Source organism: Trachypithecus francoisi, unplaced genomic scaffold, assembly GCF_009764315.1.
Source record: "Trachypithecus francoisi isolate TF-2019V2 unplaced genomic scaffold, Tfra_2.0 Lachesis_group3, whole genome shotgun sequence".
NCBI lineage: Eukaryota > Metazoa > Chordata > Mammalia > Primates > Cercopithecidae > Trachypithecus > Trachypithecus francoisi.
Window position 1 is genome coordinate 84,057,314 of NW_022681468.1, and position 15,964 is coordinate 84,073,277.

At 38.6% G+C, this 15,964-nt stretch overlaps 1 long non-coding RNA gene, 1 pseudogene and 3 gene segments (V, D, J or C); 2 read left to right on the top strand and 3 right to left on the bottom strand.

Moving 5' to 3' along the window:
* LOC117070008 overlaps positions 1-15,964 on the bottom strand; it is a 677,437-nt gene that overhangs the window by 416,846 nt on the left and 244,627 nt on the right.
* Positions 1-15,964, bottom strand: part of LOC117070016 — a 705,780-nt gene that overhangs the window by 387,920 nt on the left and 301,896 nt on the right.
* LOC117070040 overlaps positions 1-15,964 on the top strand; it is a 405,055-nt gene that overhangs the window by 358,674 nt on the left and 30,417 nt on the right. The window lies entirely within an intron of this gene.
* The window catches only part of LOC117070011, a 387,464-nt gene that overhangs the window by 331,717 nt on the left and 39,783 nt on the right, over positions 1-15,964 (bottom strand).
* Positions 4,743-5,194, top strand: LOC117070027 (annotated as a pseudogene).

Genomic DNA, 15,964 nt, shown 5'->3' on the forward strand with positions numbered 1-15,964 from the left:
TAGTTCCTTGAAGGGCTGAGGTTGTTCTCTCTATTCATGCCATAAGCTGTGTGAGGGGGAGCTGGAGGCATGTGGCAGCCATGTGACTGGGGCTGGCAGCGGGGTTTGGGTGCAGGTAGCAGGTGCCTCAAGAGCACTGTGCTCCTGCGCAGAGGTAGAGGCCTGTATCACCAGGCTGGGTCGCAGTGATGTGGAGGGAACTGTCCTTTCTTGCATCACCAAACTGAAAGGTTAGTCTCTTCTGCTTCTTCACTTCTCCACCAGTAACTACTGTCACCAAGAGGACAGGACCTTCCCCGGGGTCCTGTCTGTACCATTGTAAGCTGGTCAAAACACTTGAGGAGTTGCAGTATGCAGTGAAATTTTCTCCCTCTTGGATGCTTAGAAACCGAGGACTCTGCTCCAGCTGCTGGGTGCTCACTCCTGTTTAGAAACAGAGCAGAAGCAACCAGGAAAGGGGATTAGGGATTGTTCCCCAACCTGAAATAATTTTTCCTCCCTCCTTAGTCCTTTCTCCTCCCTCCCTTACTCTCCCCCTCTCTTCCTTCTTTTATAATTCCTGCTTTCAAGCTTTGCCATAAAGCAACTTGCCATCAGGGATTTTCCATCTTCTTAGGATTTTCTGTTAATTTAATTGGAACCTTTTCTTTTTTTTTTTTTTTTTTTTTTTTTTTTTTTTTTTTTGAGGCGGAGTCTCGCTCTGTCGCCCGGACTGGAGTGCAGTGGCCAGATCTCAGCTCACTGCAAGCTCCGCCTCCCGGGTTTACGCCATTCTCCTGCCTCAGCCTCCCGAGTAGCTGGGACTACAGGCGCCCGCCACTTCGCCCGGCTAGTTTTTGTATTTTTAGTAGAGACGGGGTTTCACCTTGTTAGCCAGGATGGTCTCGATCTCCTGACCTCGTGATCCGCCCGTCTCGGCCTCCCAAAGTGCTGGGATTACAGGCTTGAGCCACCACGCCCGGCCTGGGAACCTTTTCAACTCACATGCCAACTGAATCCAAAGAATGGACACGGAGAATTTCAGGACCATCTTGTCTTTCTATCACATGGTGGTCATGGCCCTTGACTTTAGCTGCTCCTGAAAGAGCCCGTCCTGGAACAGGCTTCTCTGGGCTAGAAGAGTGCTTGCTGCCACCCACTTTGAGTTCTGTAGAAAGGCAGGAGCCTCAGTGTGGCAGCCAATGGAATCATTCACTCTCCACTCGCCCCTTCCTCCAACTCAAAATGTATGTTGCCTTTTGAAATACTACCCTCCTGTGGAGAGATAGAAAAGTGATTTATTTCCAATAATGTTCTGTTTCTCCCAATTGCATTTAGTATGCATAAATATCAAGATTAAATGTAACAGGAGACCTCACCCACTTTCTTTTTCTTCTTTCCCTTCCCTCCCCTCTCATCCCTTCATTTCTTCCCCTCTGGATACTCCTTTCCAGCAATGCATGCTTGTCTGATTATTCTCTTGCTTAAGAAATCCCAGAGTCGAACCTTGAAACAAACCAGGAACAGTCCCCATTGAGATATCATCAAGCTTAGAGGGACTTGTGAACAATTTGTCCACCACCAGGCCAAAGTCAAGATAACACCCACCAGACCCCCAGAGGGGCGATTACCTAAGATAGCCTTTAGAATCAGACACACAAATCCTGCACCCTGCACCATTCCTGCATGTCTCCCATCCTGCGTTTCATTTTTAAAACCCCATGGTGAATTTAAAAATGTAAAATGGTACTTTAGAATGCTAGCTTGCCATCTTCTCAGTTTGCTGGCTCTCATATTAAACCTGCTTTTCCCATCTACCCTCGCCTCTCGTGTTTGGCTTTCAAGTGGCGAGCAGCTGGACCTGGGTCCAGTTACACAAAGAGTATTGTGACCTTATTAAAAAAATGGAAAATACATCCTTTTAAGCATTGATCATTTAAAAGCCAGAATAAAAGAATAATAGAAGATAATGAAAGTATCATCTTATCATTTCTGATATCCTCAACAAGCATGTTGAACCATGTAGTATCTGAGTAACTGTAACTATAGTGGAGGGCATATCTGGTGTGAAATGATTCTACATTTACAGGACCATACAGCACGAGTAAGTACAGTATCATAAACTTATTTTTACTAAATTAAAAATGAACAATTCTGTTGTAGATTATTTAATTTAGAATACATTTTTGATATTCTACTGCATTACTCTGTTATTAGATCCCCAGTTCATGCCCATCAAAGCCCTCATCACACTATCCAGTAATTGCACCTGTTGGGCTCATCTACAAGTTCCTTATGCAAAAGGTTGTGCTTCTTTTTTCACTCTTGTAACCCCAGCAGTTACTAGACAGAAAGATGTGAACACACAATCATGAATTAATATGTAAAGTGTCTGTGCATTGGTATAGTGATGTAAGGATATAGACGTTGTGGTGTGGGTGTAGTGTGTATTCAAATATCACAAAATCTTGCGTACTGAGAGGATTGTTTCAGCCACTGCATAGACTCACTAGTAAAGATAGTCAGATTGGCCATATGACTATTTGTTAATATCTTAAATGGGAAAATACAATGCACATGCATTTTCTTTTTAAAAATTTTACCTGTAAGTGGGTATGTGGGAATTCAGATTCCTCGAGGGGCTTAAAATAGAGGGGGTCAGCCTGTGGGGCTCATGGGAACAAGAAATGAGCTGCTCAAGGATAACGAGCTATTGACTGCTTCTTTGAGGAATCCCATAACCCAAGCCCTTTAGATATAATATGCATTTCTCTGAAAAGCAGAATAATGATTTAACTTCAAGATGGGAATGAGAAGAAAATTTCCTTGACACTGGGATTAACTATCATTGTCATTATACTGATTGGGAATATGAAATGATCTTTTTTAGTGCTTGAATCTCCTTACACTTTCAGTCAGAAGAAAAATTCTGCCACAGTTTACTAAAAGGATGGAATCCAAAACAGCATGGCTAGAGTCATATCTTTCTCCTGGGGTTCTATCCTAAGTAAGAACTGCCGGGTATAAGAAAAGGAAATATAGTCATGAATTGGCGTAAAGGATATAATGAACTAGAGGCACCTGAAGTGTCCCTACAGTAAAATGTTTCCAGCACACCTAAGCATAAACCAGCTCTCATTTAATAAGGGCCCTTGTCAAAGTGCACTAGGGCCAAGCTGTAGGCCCATTTTCTGAGTGCTTCTTCCATGGCATGGATTGTTAATAACAGCTCAGATTGAAGAGATGAACAGGAAAAAGTTTCTATCTTTGAGGAACCTGAGCTAGAGAGGAAAAAAGAACCAAAAAATATTCATAGTATGGTGGGTTTGTGCTATTGCAAAACTATAAAATACTAAAAGACGGGGTGGGAATAGCTGTAATTTATTAACAGATAACTTGGAAAAATCTCTTTTTTTTAAGATATCATGTTTACTGGGCCTTCATGATTGCGTAGAATTTTGCCAAGTTATTTTATATGTTATAAAAAAAACATATAAAAGAAGGAGGTGTTAGAGTGAGGTCATCTGATGGGCTGAAGTTCAGAGATCATGGAGGTAATGATAGGAATGAGGATAAACAGTTACTGGGAGTAGTGGTGTAGATGGCCAAATAAACCTGGAGTTTTATTTTTGGGTAATGAAGAGCTGTGGAAGGTCCTGAAATAGCTTAGTGATCTAATCACAGATGTGTTTTAGCAGGACAACTCCAGAGTTGGTAATAGATTGGAGAGACATGAACTAAGTGGTAGAGGATATACTAAAAAGTTATTCCAATTAGCCAGGTGAGAAATAATGAGAACCTGGATCACGATAGTAACAAGGAGATTGAAAAGGAGTGACTGAATATGAGAAATCTTTAAAAGATAGAATTGATATGACTTATATATGAGTCAATTCTGACTGATAAGGCTCAATGGAAACTATCTCAAAATGTCAGTCCTCACAACAACAAATTTGTTGCCTATGGTATATTAATTGCGTGTCAGCTGCATTTCTGAGGCTCTGAGGCTGTGCTTCCTGTTGCAAGTAGACAGCAGGTCTGTTCTATGAGTCATCTTTTCATTCTAAACTATGCAGAACTGAGTCTGCTTGTCATTAGGAGTTAGAAGCTGAAAGAATGACTATTATATGATACATGCAGAGCAGAAATAGAAGGAGCCAAAATACATGAATACATTTCATTTCTTCTTTGATGTGGCATACTTCCTATCCCCTCACATTTCATTGGTCAAAGCTAGTCATATGGCCAAGTCCAAAGTCAACAATGTGGGGGGAAGTACATCCTGACTAAATCATGGCAAGGGTGGGAGATAAATAGTTGTCATCAAATAATATTATAACCTACTACAGTACTCTTGGAAATACAGTATGTGAGAGTGAGCTTAAGGAGCACGGTGAGATTAACTGATTTGTGGGAAAGAAAGTATATTTATGTGATTCTAAAACCTCTTTTAAAATTTGTCTTTTTTTTTCATAGAGATGGGGTCTTACTGTGTTGCCCAAGTTGGTCTTGAACTCATGGGCTCAAGCAATTCTCCCTCCTCAGCCTCCCAAAATGCTGGGATTACAGGCGTAAGCCACCATTCCTGACCACTCTAAAATGTTTATAAAAAGATTTAGTGAAGATGTAGGAGAAATCAAAGATGATAACAACTTGCTTGTCCCATCTCTCTTTTTCTTCTTTCTTTTTGTGTTGAAGGACATGACTTCAGTAAACTAGTTGTTCACATCAACAGTGTTCTTTGTAAGATCTTGTTCCCCAGTTCAGAGTTCAACAACAAGCTTCCAAGATGCCGCCCAAAGGAAAAAGTGGTTCTGGAAAAGCGGGGAAAGGGGGAGCAGCCTCTGGGAGTGACAGTGCTGACAAGAAGGCTCAGGGTCCCAAAGGTGGTGGCAATGCAGTAAAGGTCAGACACATTCTATGTGAAAAACATGGCAAAATCATGGAAGCCATGGAAAAGTGAAAGTCTGGGATGAGAGTCGATGAAGTGGCCTCACAGTATAGTGAAGATAAAGTCAGGCAAGGAGGCAAATTGGGTTGGATGACCAGAGGGTCCATGGTGGGATCATTTCAAGAAGCAGCATTTGCCTTGCCTGTAAGTGGGATGGATAACCCTGTGTTTACAGACCCGCTGGTTAAGACAAAATTTGGATATCATATTATTATGGTTGAAGGAAGAAAATAAAATCATATGAAAGACTGAAAAAAAAAAAAAGATCTTGTTCCCCTTTATCAGAGCAAATGGCTCTGCCCTGGTGACAAAGGCTCTGTGGTCTCTTAAATAATTGGAATCCAGAAGTGAAGATCTAAAATATCCAGCAACTGCAAACTTTTTTTTTTCTGATTAACAGCTATTTAGAGTGATCTAAGATCTTGTTTTAAAGTCATTGTACTCCAGATATTAATTTTATTTCCACAAGGCATCACTGCAATTGCAAATGAGCCAGATTTGGTTGCACTCTTTCATCTTTTGGATTTGAGGACTGTCCTATGGCCAGTTTATTTACATTTATGGAAGTCTCCGAATTAACAGTTCATCAGAGGCCACACCACAAAGTCTCAAAGAAAACTCCCAAGTGCTTTCCTAATAGCTCTTGCACCCAAGTTTAATGAAGATTTGATGTGAAATGATGAATATCCAGATGAAAGAGATTTTGCTCTTTCCCTGCCATATTCTGCTCCATCAAATATATGAAAATACAGCTTATTTTCTCATGAGCTCTGTTATTCATAATATATGACAAAATTAAGTCACACTATTTAGCTCTTCATATTCTAAGTTGAAATGGAATCACTATCATCTTTGGTCAATTACTAAAGAAATGTTTCGCTCGTTTGCTTGCAAGCAAACAAGCAGAAGAAATGCTTGCTTGTTTCATGAGTGTATTTGGGATAGAATATACTTCTATCCCAAATGTGCCCATTATAAAAAAAGTTTATCAATATATTAAGAAGAAAATATTCTATCTCAAATGTGCCCATTATTTTAAAAAGTTTTTTATCAGTATATTACAAGGAAAATAAAAACACTCCTGCTCAAACTGTACAACTATCCCTCTTGGTATATAATTAGAAAAAATGTGGTTCCGTAGGAGTAGAGGCAAAATAGTACGAAGCTCATTCCTGACTAAAATATTCTAAGCAAGCCATTTCTCCAGAATCTAATTTTCCAACTCATTCTTCACTTAATAAACACAGTTTCGGGCCGTGTACTAGATTCGGGGGATATAAATGTGACAAGATATGGTCTCTGCCTTCCAGGTCCTTACTATCCAAAAGAGCTGCTGTCAAAAAAAAATTTTCAGAATTCATGTGTCAAAAAAGACCTGTAGCAACATTACAGGCAAACATTGGACATGTAATAACTGCTAACAATGGGGCCACGGAGAAGGACTTTATCCAAGGTTTAGAGGAGCAACCCAACAAAGATTTGGAAACTATCCAACTTGCCTTTACACATGAAGTAGAGCTCAATAACAAACGAGAGAAATAGAATAGTCCTTTGGAGGTTGCACCAGAGAGGAAAGGGCCAGGGTCAACTGTTGACCTCCCTAGATTTTCCACATTTCTCAGAGCTTAAAATAGAACCTCTAGTCACACTATCAAGTCCTCCAGAATCATTCCATGGTAGCAGCCTGTGGTCCACATGGACAGTTCTCCTTCCACTCTGAGTCCACTCTGGGTAGCCTCCAGTGTGATAAGGGTGGTGAGGGGAAACTGAGTTCAAGGCACCAGTTCTGTGTAAGCCTCTCCTTAGTGCCACCAATGTCCTCAAGGGAGCTCGGGATCACCAGAACAAATAGAATAATGAATATAAAAAATTTTGGATATGAGATAAAACTTTCAGAAATATTTTTAACACTTAACACTTTTGGTGGAGGAGTGATAAATCCTGCCTAAATGACTTGATACCGAATTCAGACATACTTATATTAATACTCCATCATTGCCATTTACTGGCTAGGTCACATCAAACAATTTACTTAACCCACTGCTGTAACAGTTTTCTAATGAACTGAATGAAGCTTATTACTTATGCCACAACGATGTCTTGAGGCTGTATGGAGATTATGTATATAAATCAGACTGTGTTTCAACCAATCTATTTAGACGATTCCCTGAAGCTCAACTTTACCACTTCAATTCTTTCTCAACAGGCCCTAATGAAAGGCCCAGCCTAGATGAATCATCATCTAGAAAAATCCAAGAATATATCAGCCTCATCAGCCACACTCATCCTAAGTGAAAAGTGCCCAGAATATATGACTATATTGTTCTGTGACAAGGGTTATGTGAAGAAGTGTAACAATTATGTAAAACTCAATAATTAGTCACCTTGTCCCTTTTTAACCAACTAATACACAAGTAGCCAATTAGATACCTATCAAAAACACATAGGTATTTAGTAGACAGTCAAAAACACATGGATTTTTTTATATGACAAGCTTGCCAAACAATATATACAATTAACAATGCTATTGACTTTTCTGAACATTTCATATAAATCAACACATTTATTCTTCACAACAACACTAGGAGGAAGTTAACATTATTTCCATTTCTCAGATGAAGAAACTGAGACACAGAGAAGTTCATTAATCTTCCCATAATCATACAGCTAGTAAGTGGGCAGAGCCAGGCTTTGTTGTTGTTGTTGTTGTTGTTGTTGTTTTGAGACGGCATCTCGCTTTGTTGTCTTGGCTGGAGCTCTGCTCACTGCAAGCTCTGCCTCCCGGATTCATGCCATTCTCCTGCCTCAGCGTTGCAAGTAGCTGGGACTACAGGCACCCGCCAACATCCCCGGCTAAGTTTTTGTATTTTTAGTAGAGACGGGGTTTCACCGTTTTAGCCGGGATGATCTCAATCTCCTGACCTCGTGATTCGCCTGCCTCAGCCTCCCAAAGTGCTGGGATTACAGGCGTGAGCCACTGTGCCCAGCCCAGAGCCAGGCTTCTAATCTAGGCAGTGTGGCTAAAGAGTGGACCCACTTAGCTCCTGTAGAATACTGCCTCTCAGATAGTGTAAACCTTGCTCAGCAGAATAGCAGCTTCAACAGGACCTGGAGCTTGTTAGAAATGCAGAATTTCAGGCCCTACTGAATCATAATCTGTACTTTAACAAGATCCCCAGGTGATCCACATCAAAGTTTGAGATGTAGAAGTGGCCCACAAACAGCCACAGATCATTATGTTAATTATTAAGAATTAACGTCTAATCTAAGTGGGCATGTATACTTGCCCATTTTAATTACTTTGAATTTTATGAATGTTTTAACATATATTTCCCTTGTCAGCAGCTGTGGATATTCATATCCTAGACCCACTTCCTCAACTCAACTACTGAGATATTTTTACTTCTTTTAAGTTAAGTCTTTAATGTAGATGCTGGGGATACCTTGTGTTTTTATCCCTTCAACCTTTGTAGGGAAATCTGTTCTACCCAATTTTATCCAAAGCTGATTGTTACATCTTTTCTTCCAAGGAAAAGACTTCTTATTTTAGTTAATTAGTAGCTTTACATAATCCTGAATTCTTTTTTTTTTTTTTTTTTTTTTTGAGATGGGGTCCTGCTCTGTCGCCCAGGCTGGAGCATAGTGCAGTGACACGATCTCGGCTCACTACTACCTCCGCCTCCCAGGTTCAAGTGATTCTCCTGCCTCAGCCTCCTGAGTAGCTGGGGTTACAGGTGCCCGCCGCCATGCCTTGCTAATTTTTTGTACTTTTTAGTAGAGACAGGGTTTCACCATGTTGGCCAGGCTAGTCTCGAACTCCTGACCTCAGGTGATCCACCTGCCTCCGCCTCCCAAAGTGCTGGATTACAGGCATGAGCCACCGTGCCCAGCCCATAATCCTAACATTCTTAAAATGACTATAGTGTAAATGGTTAGAGCTTAATTCTGAGACGAAAGGTTTAATTTCTTTGGATGTTAACAAGTGCTATAAATTAATTAACTGATCTGTGTTCCTGATTAATTTATCAAAGCAACTATAAGTCGGTTTTATATGAATAACTACCTCTTTAGTGATTTAAACCTCTAACCAGATTGCAATTTAATATACAATCCATTTCAGAAATAGTCTACATTTTACTTCACCCATACAATGAGGCTCATCATATATATAATTCTTTCCTAGTTCTATATTATTTGATGCAAAGAAATCTTCATTTTGGAAGATAATTCAGAATAATCCTGTTAAGAGGTAGAGTAGATAAAATTGTCTTCATATGATAGAGGAGGAAGCCTATCTAAGATCACAGAGTAGGTATGAATAGATGAGAGAAGTCAGTTTCCTCTTGCCTGATCCTCTCAAGGAAACAAAGAGTCAGCAAAGAAAAATTGTGAGGTGGCACAAAGAACAAAATGTGCACATTGTTGAAATGGAAGAAACTGGAAAAAAATAACCATAAATTAAAGAGATCAGCACTGCATGCACTAGTAGGAGATTACTGAGATTTAAGCACAAATGTATGTGTAAGTGAGGAGTGCTTATATTGTAGGTCCCATTATAAGATACTATAACCAACATTTAGGGGATGGAAACAGAAAAGCAACTATTATAGGCCTATGTATATACTTGAATAATCTTGAGTACCATGTAATGCCAAGAAATGAGAGAGAATAACTGAGTTACTGACATGGCTAAGGCAGAGGAAGAGAAGTTGATAATGGTTCATATAATTTATAAATAACATTTATTAAATGTTATATGTTTGTATTACCAGATCATTTTTTCAGAATATTAAAAATATTTGATTCACTGAGTTTGCCTTTCCCTGTACACCTGTTGAGAATAAGTTCACTGCCTTGACACTGGGAGCCATAAGCCCAGCAGCACCACTGGGGACAGGCTGCAGGTGCCAAAAGAACACAGCACACAGAGGTAGGTGATTGAGCCTCAGGCTGGGAGACTGAAAGGTGGAGGAAGTTCTGTCTCGTTATTAGTAAGGAGAGCTCTTACTTCTTCCTTTTCACTCCAATTTAGATTCATTATGAATAGGATATTGGCAGTCCTTCTCAGAATTTTGCTTGTACCTGTTAAAGTGTGAAAATAAGCTTTGATCTTCCTTCCCTCTTTGGCATGCAGAGATCAACAACTCTGCTCCCTATTGATGGGCAGAACTGCATACGATTGTGAGTTCAGGATTACTACAGAATTTGCATCCTTTTTATGCCTTTCTCACAGGGAACTCTGAGTAATCCACAATGAGCATGACTGTTTGCCCTATCCCTTAGCCTTTTCCTCTGTGCTCACTTCCAATGTGAAGTCACAAGAGCTGAGCTGAGGGATTTCCAGGTCTTCTTCATCTGTCCTGGCCCAATATCCAAACTTAAGAACGGTTGAGATCTAATGCTTCAAAGATCTAATGAGACCTGTGTGTGTGATTATAAAGACAACCAAGACAAGTTCTGTTCTTTGCCCAGTAATCATTCTCACAAGCCACTTTAACTATAAATGGTGTCACTACAGTCTGTGAGTGGAATCACAAACACAGCCTTCTTATCCAATGTGTTATAAACTATTCATGTTAGTGTGTATTCCAAGTGAAAGGTTTCTGTTTTTCAGGTTTATGGAGTCCCCAAAATCTTTTGCAAGCCTGAGAACTCTTTCTCATTATCAAATAGCCATCCCATTCTTGGGTCTTATTAATTCTCAGAGAGTTGTCAAGAAACAACGACCTGTTCCCTGCTGCCCAGGACCCACAGACCCCTTTCTTCTCTTCTGGAAAAGCCATTCTCTCTTCTATTTATCACCAAAAACCTCCTTCCACCTCTTCCACTTCCATAAACCCTATTATTCCTGAATGAAATTAGATTTTTCAAAGCAAGCCAGAAGACTCTATAGGCAAACACAGCTTTCTGTCTTCCCAGGCACCATCACTTACATGTTGAAGCATAGAGACATCATCTGCTTGAAAAGAGGTGAAGGAAGGAGAAACACATGGAGAACTAAAACATAAATTAAGATGACAAAATGATAGAAAACTGTATAACGTAAATATAAATGTGTCTATACACCTGTATAATACCTATTACATAGGTCCTCTCTTCTGAATAATTACTTCAATAAAAGAAGAGTCAATCTAATTTTCTCATGATTCAATTTTTTAAAAAGTATCCAGTTCTACTTTTTTCTCCTCATTTAATTATGCTTATACATTTATCTATACCATTTTCATGATTTCCTTAGATTTATTTTTTCTTCTAATTACTTGAATTTCATGCTTACTTAATTGATCTTGTTTTTTATTTATTACTAATGAAAATGATATTAAATGATGTATTTTAATGCCATTATCATCATTATTATTGTTACCTGGCCTCTAGACTAAGGAAGCATATGAAAGATGGGCTTTCTTATCAAAAAGAAAGAGTAAGCATTCTGTTCTTGCTAGTGTGTTTTAGGTATGTTTTCTTCAGCTGGCTTCCAAGGCTGCCATCCTTTTTATTTTTGTCATGGGGCTATCACACGGTAGCAGCCTCATTTGTCACTCTCATGCCTTTCAGAGCATAGTGATATACAACAGCATCTCTCTGGTTCACACTGGGAGGTTAGGATTGCTGGACCTTCTATTAGGAAGAATTGACAAATCGTTTTTGTCATTTGTCACAAGAATCTTGTACCTGGAATCAGAAAACCTAGTCTTTGGAAGGGATGCTATGAGCCCCACACTATGTTTTTGTTTGTTGCTGAGCAGGCTGTAAGATCCCGAGTGACTGCTATGAGAGACTGTGGGGTCTGAATGCTGTTTCCAGGACTAAAGGAGAGCCATGGCATAGAGGTACTGCAGAGCCTCAGTGAGCATTCATCCCCAGGACAGGAGCATAGTGGGGGCCTGGCTCGCCATTCCCACTAGAATGGAAGCCATACTAGGATACTGGGACTTGTTTTCAGTGAGGTCTGTGATCCCAGAGGACACGTACCCTAAAGTCTGGCACTGACTAGAGAAAAGGTAAGAAGAGAAAGATTTAGCCCTTTAGGTAATTCTTCATTCAACCCACAGGTGCTTCAGAAATTTACCTACTGAAGAAAGGACATTTAGAAGAAACTCAGGAAGTTCTGATGGCACTCACAGCTCTCCAACGCCCAGTACATACACTCTTTCTTTAGGATTTCATGTGTTCTCTGTTGTACCTGCAGTCACAGAGCCCTAGCACAGAAATAAGGACATTTATGGACATTCAATCTCTGTTATCTTTTCTTGCCTTGAATTTTCTGGCTCAATTGTACATCCCATTCTGCCTTTTGCTTCTATCACCGTGTTTTTCTACATAATTCTTTCTAGCTTGGCCCTATCAATCTGTCTGTGGTAATATGTGGTACACATCAATCCTTTTTTAGTTCCCACATTAAGATCTGCCAGGAAAGAGCCTGCTGCTATAGAAGGTGACAGTGGGAGAGAGAAGAGTCATGAGAAGCTGTAAGACACTGAGGTCTTAATGAAAGGAAGCTCGCACAGTATAGGAGTAAACTGCCAGTCTCCCACTTCATTTATATAAATGCCCGTCTACTGAATAATGGAAAAGTCAAGCTAACTATCCTGATCTTCCCTCTTACTAATTGGATTAAATCATAGTCTTGAGAATAAAGAGAATACTTTCCACACAGTTTGTATAACAATAGAAGGAAAAATATTTGATGCCAGTTAATAATCAGGACCGTGTCAGGACAGAAGAGAAAGGATTTTCCATTTCATTAACACGAGGGGAAACAGTTGAAAAGAACATGACATTTATAACCTTGTAGAGAGATGTGGACCAGATGTAGGGCAACAAATCAATTGAAGATTACAGAAGGTTTTTCTAGGTTCTCTTTTATCAAGTCCTGCAGCCCTGGTACAAATGGCCATCAAGGAGTATGCCTATCTGTGTGATTGAATACCTGAAGAGATAATATGTGTTTGGTGGTTTCAAAGTGCTTCCCTTGGTTTCTCTCTTTCCCTCTACTTTTCTCTATTCTGCTCACCTTTTACTCCCGATAAATGTATTCAAGAGGATAGATTAGTGATATCGCAAGTTGAAGATACTTGGCTTAAATTTTATAGCTAGGATTTCAAAACTCAGTGTTCTTTCTATAATGTACTAGATTTCTGATTACGAGCAGAATTAGTTATGTTTTCTGGGCCTCCATTTCTTTACCTATAATAATTTATTAAATGTTTACATTGTGCTAGAATATGAGCTAAGCTCTTGAAAGATATTTTCTTATTTGATAATTGGAACAACTTCCAACAGGATGATCATGATGATCTCCTGTAAGAAGATGATAAAATTGAAATTTAAGAAATTTATTAACTTTTCTACTATAATTCAAATAACGACAGAGTTGAGAGTTCTACACACCCTATCCAACCCATAAACTTATTCTCTTAAATTACTTATTATATTGCTTTTCGTAACAGAAGTTATTTCTACTTTCATGTAAGTATAATTAAATTATGTAACATATGCAAAATTTTACATAATGCATGCTGCATAATAAAAACACAACCAAAGAAGCACCAACGCAAAAAATTGAAGAGAGTAGGCAAGGCAGGAAAGTAGGAAATAATCCAAGCTGGTTGTAGTAAATATTTTCTATGAGATTGAGCTCATTGGATTGATTTTTCCTTTTTCTTTTTAGCTTCTACATTAAAATTGATTTTTGACAGTTCAATAGACTATTTTAGAGGAGTTTTAGGTTTACAGAAAAATGGAGCAGAAAGTACACAAAATTATCATATACTCCCTCTATACCTGCCCACAGAAAAAAATCAGATTTTTATACTCTCAAAGATCAAATAGGACACAGAAAAGTGGATTGTTCCCTCTGTTGAGTCCTATAATGCTTCTGACAGTTAAATGAGATGTCAGTGTGTTGTTACATTGTTATATCGAGATGCATTCAGCGAAAAATAAAGCAAAAGGTGGGCACGTTGAAATTGAGAAGAGTTATACACTCCTCACATCCAGTTCATTCTGCACTTATGGACTTATTATATGTTAGTCTCAGCTAGTCTAGAACTTAGCCTGAGTCTTTCTTTATTCTATCAGCTTTCTCATTTGTTCTTAGGCTTGACCCACTGCATAATAACTTGAATATTCTTGTGCTTATCCCTTGAAAAGCTAAGGAAAAACATAGTGGCATAATTCCATTTAATAATTAGTGATAGCTCACCTTGTGTGAAAATATACAGATTGTATTGTAAGGTACCCTATAATGTCCTATATAATTCATCATGTGTTTAACAGAATTCATTTCATGGCAAACAATCTTCATAACTGGTATTTTTTAAAAGATGAAGGACTAAACTTACTTTATACCCTTTCTGATATCATTACTATAATAGGAAGGCTCATAACCTCCTCCAGAACTGTGACATGTGATGTAAATAGAATTAATCTCATTTTAATCTTTGAGCATAAGAGAGCAATATAAAATATGAGACATATCATTTTCCAGTTGGGTACCTGGTGCAGTAACAGCAGAAAATACTCTTGCTTGCCTGAACTCAAAAACAGAGTTTCTTGGATTGCTAGGATTATTTTTTTTTTCTATGTAGGACATCATCACTGGGGACACACACAAGGAGGAAATAAAATTATTGATTTGAACCTTTTTTCTTTTTCTACTGTAAATGTTTACTGTATACATTTTCCTCTAAGCATGGCTTTATGTGCTTTCTGTTATTTAGTGGAGTGTTCCATAAATGTCAATATAATGGTGTTGAGCAGGTCTGCTGCGTCTTTGCTGATTCTCTAACTGTAATACTTATTCTATTATTTACTGAACACAAAGGGTTTACGTCTCCAAGTGTAATAGTGGTTTTGTCTATTTTTCTTTTAGTTCTAACAATTTTAGCTGCAAATATTTTGAAACTCTGTTGGTAGGCACTTTCAACATTTTTTTAGTGAAGCAACCCTTTTATAATTGTGTAATATTTCACTTGATTTCTTTAATATTTCTTTTTCTGAAGTCCTATTTGTCTGATGTTAATATAGCTCTTCCAGATTTCTTTTGAGTAGTGTTTTCGTGGGTATCTTTTTCCATTCTTTTACTTTTAATCTTTGTCATTGTATTTAAAGTGAGTTTGTATGTAGATGGGTCTTCTTTTAAAAAAAAAATCCATACTGATGATTTCTGTCTTTAAATATCTGTGTTTAAACCGTTTACATTTCATGTAACTATTAATATGTTTGTATTGAAGTCTATTACTTCAGTATTCATTTTCCACTTCTGCCCTTTGTTTTGGTCTCTTATTATTCTATTATAATGTGTCTATTTGATTTTTGACTATTTCTTTCTTTTTTTTTTTTTTTGAGACGGAGTCTCGCTCTGTCGCCCAGGCTGGAGTGCAGTGGCCGGATCTCAGCTCACTGCAAGCTCCGCCTCCCGGGTTTACGCCATTCTCTGGCCTCAGCCTCCCGAGTAGCTGGGACTACAGGCGCCCGCCACCTCGCCCGGCTAGTTTTTTGTATTTTTTTAGTAGAGACGGGGTTTCACCGTGTTAGCCAGGATGGTCTCGATCTCCTGACCTCCTGATCCGCCCGTCTCGGCCTCCCAAAGTGCTGGGATTACAGGCTTGAGCCACCGCGCCCGGCCGACTATTTCTTTTTGTATCATGTTTTTAGTGGTTTCTATTAGGATTGCCTACTATTACTATGCTTACTACTTAATCTTTCACAGTCTATTTATATTTATTATACTGTTTCATGAAAAATATAGAAATTGTATATAGGTTATTTCAACCTCATTCCTCCATGTTATAGTTGTCAGATGCCTTGTGTCTTTAGACTTTGAAAACTCCAACGGGGAATTTTATAACATTTTCTTTCAACAGTCTATGCATTTTAAATAAATTAAGAAGAGAAATTATTGTGAATAATGCTTAAATTAACATGGAAATACAGATATCTATTTGAGATCCTGATTTCAATTCTCTTGGATATATTACCCAGAGGTGGGGTTGCTGGATTATATGGTAGTTCTATTTAAAATTTTTTGAG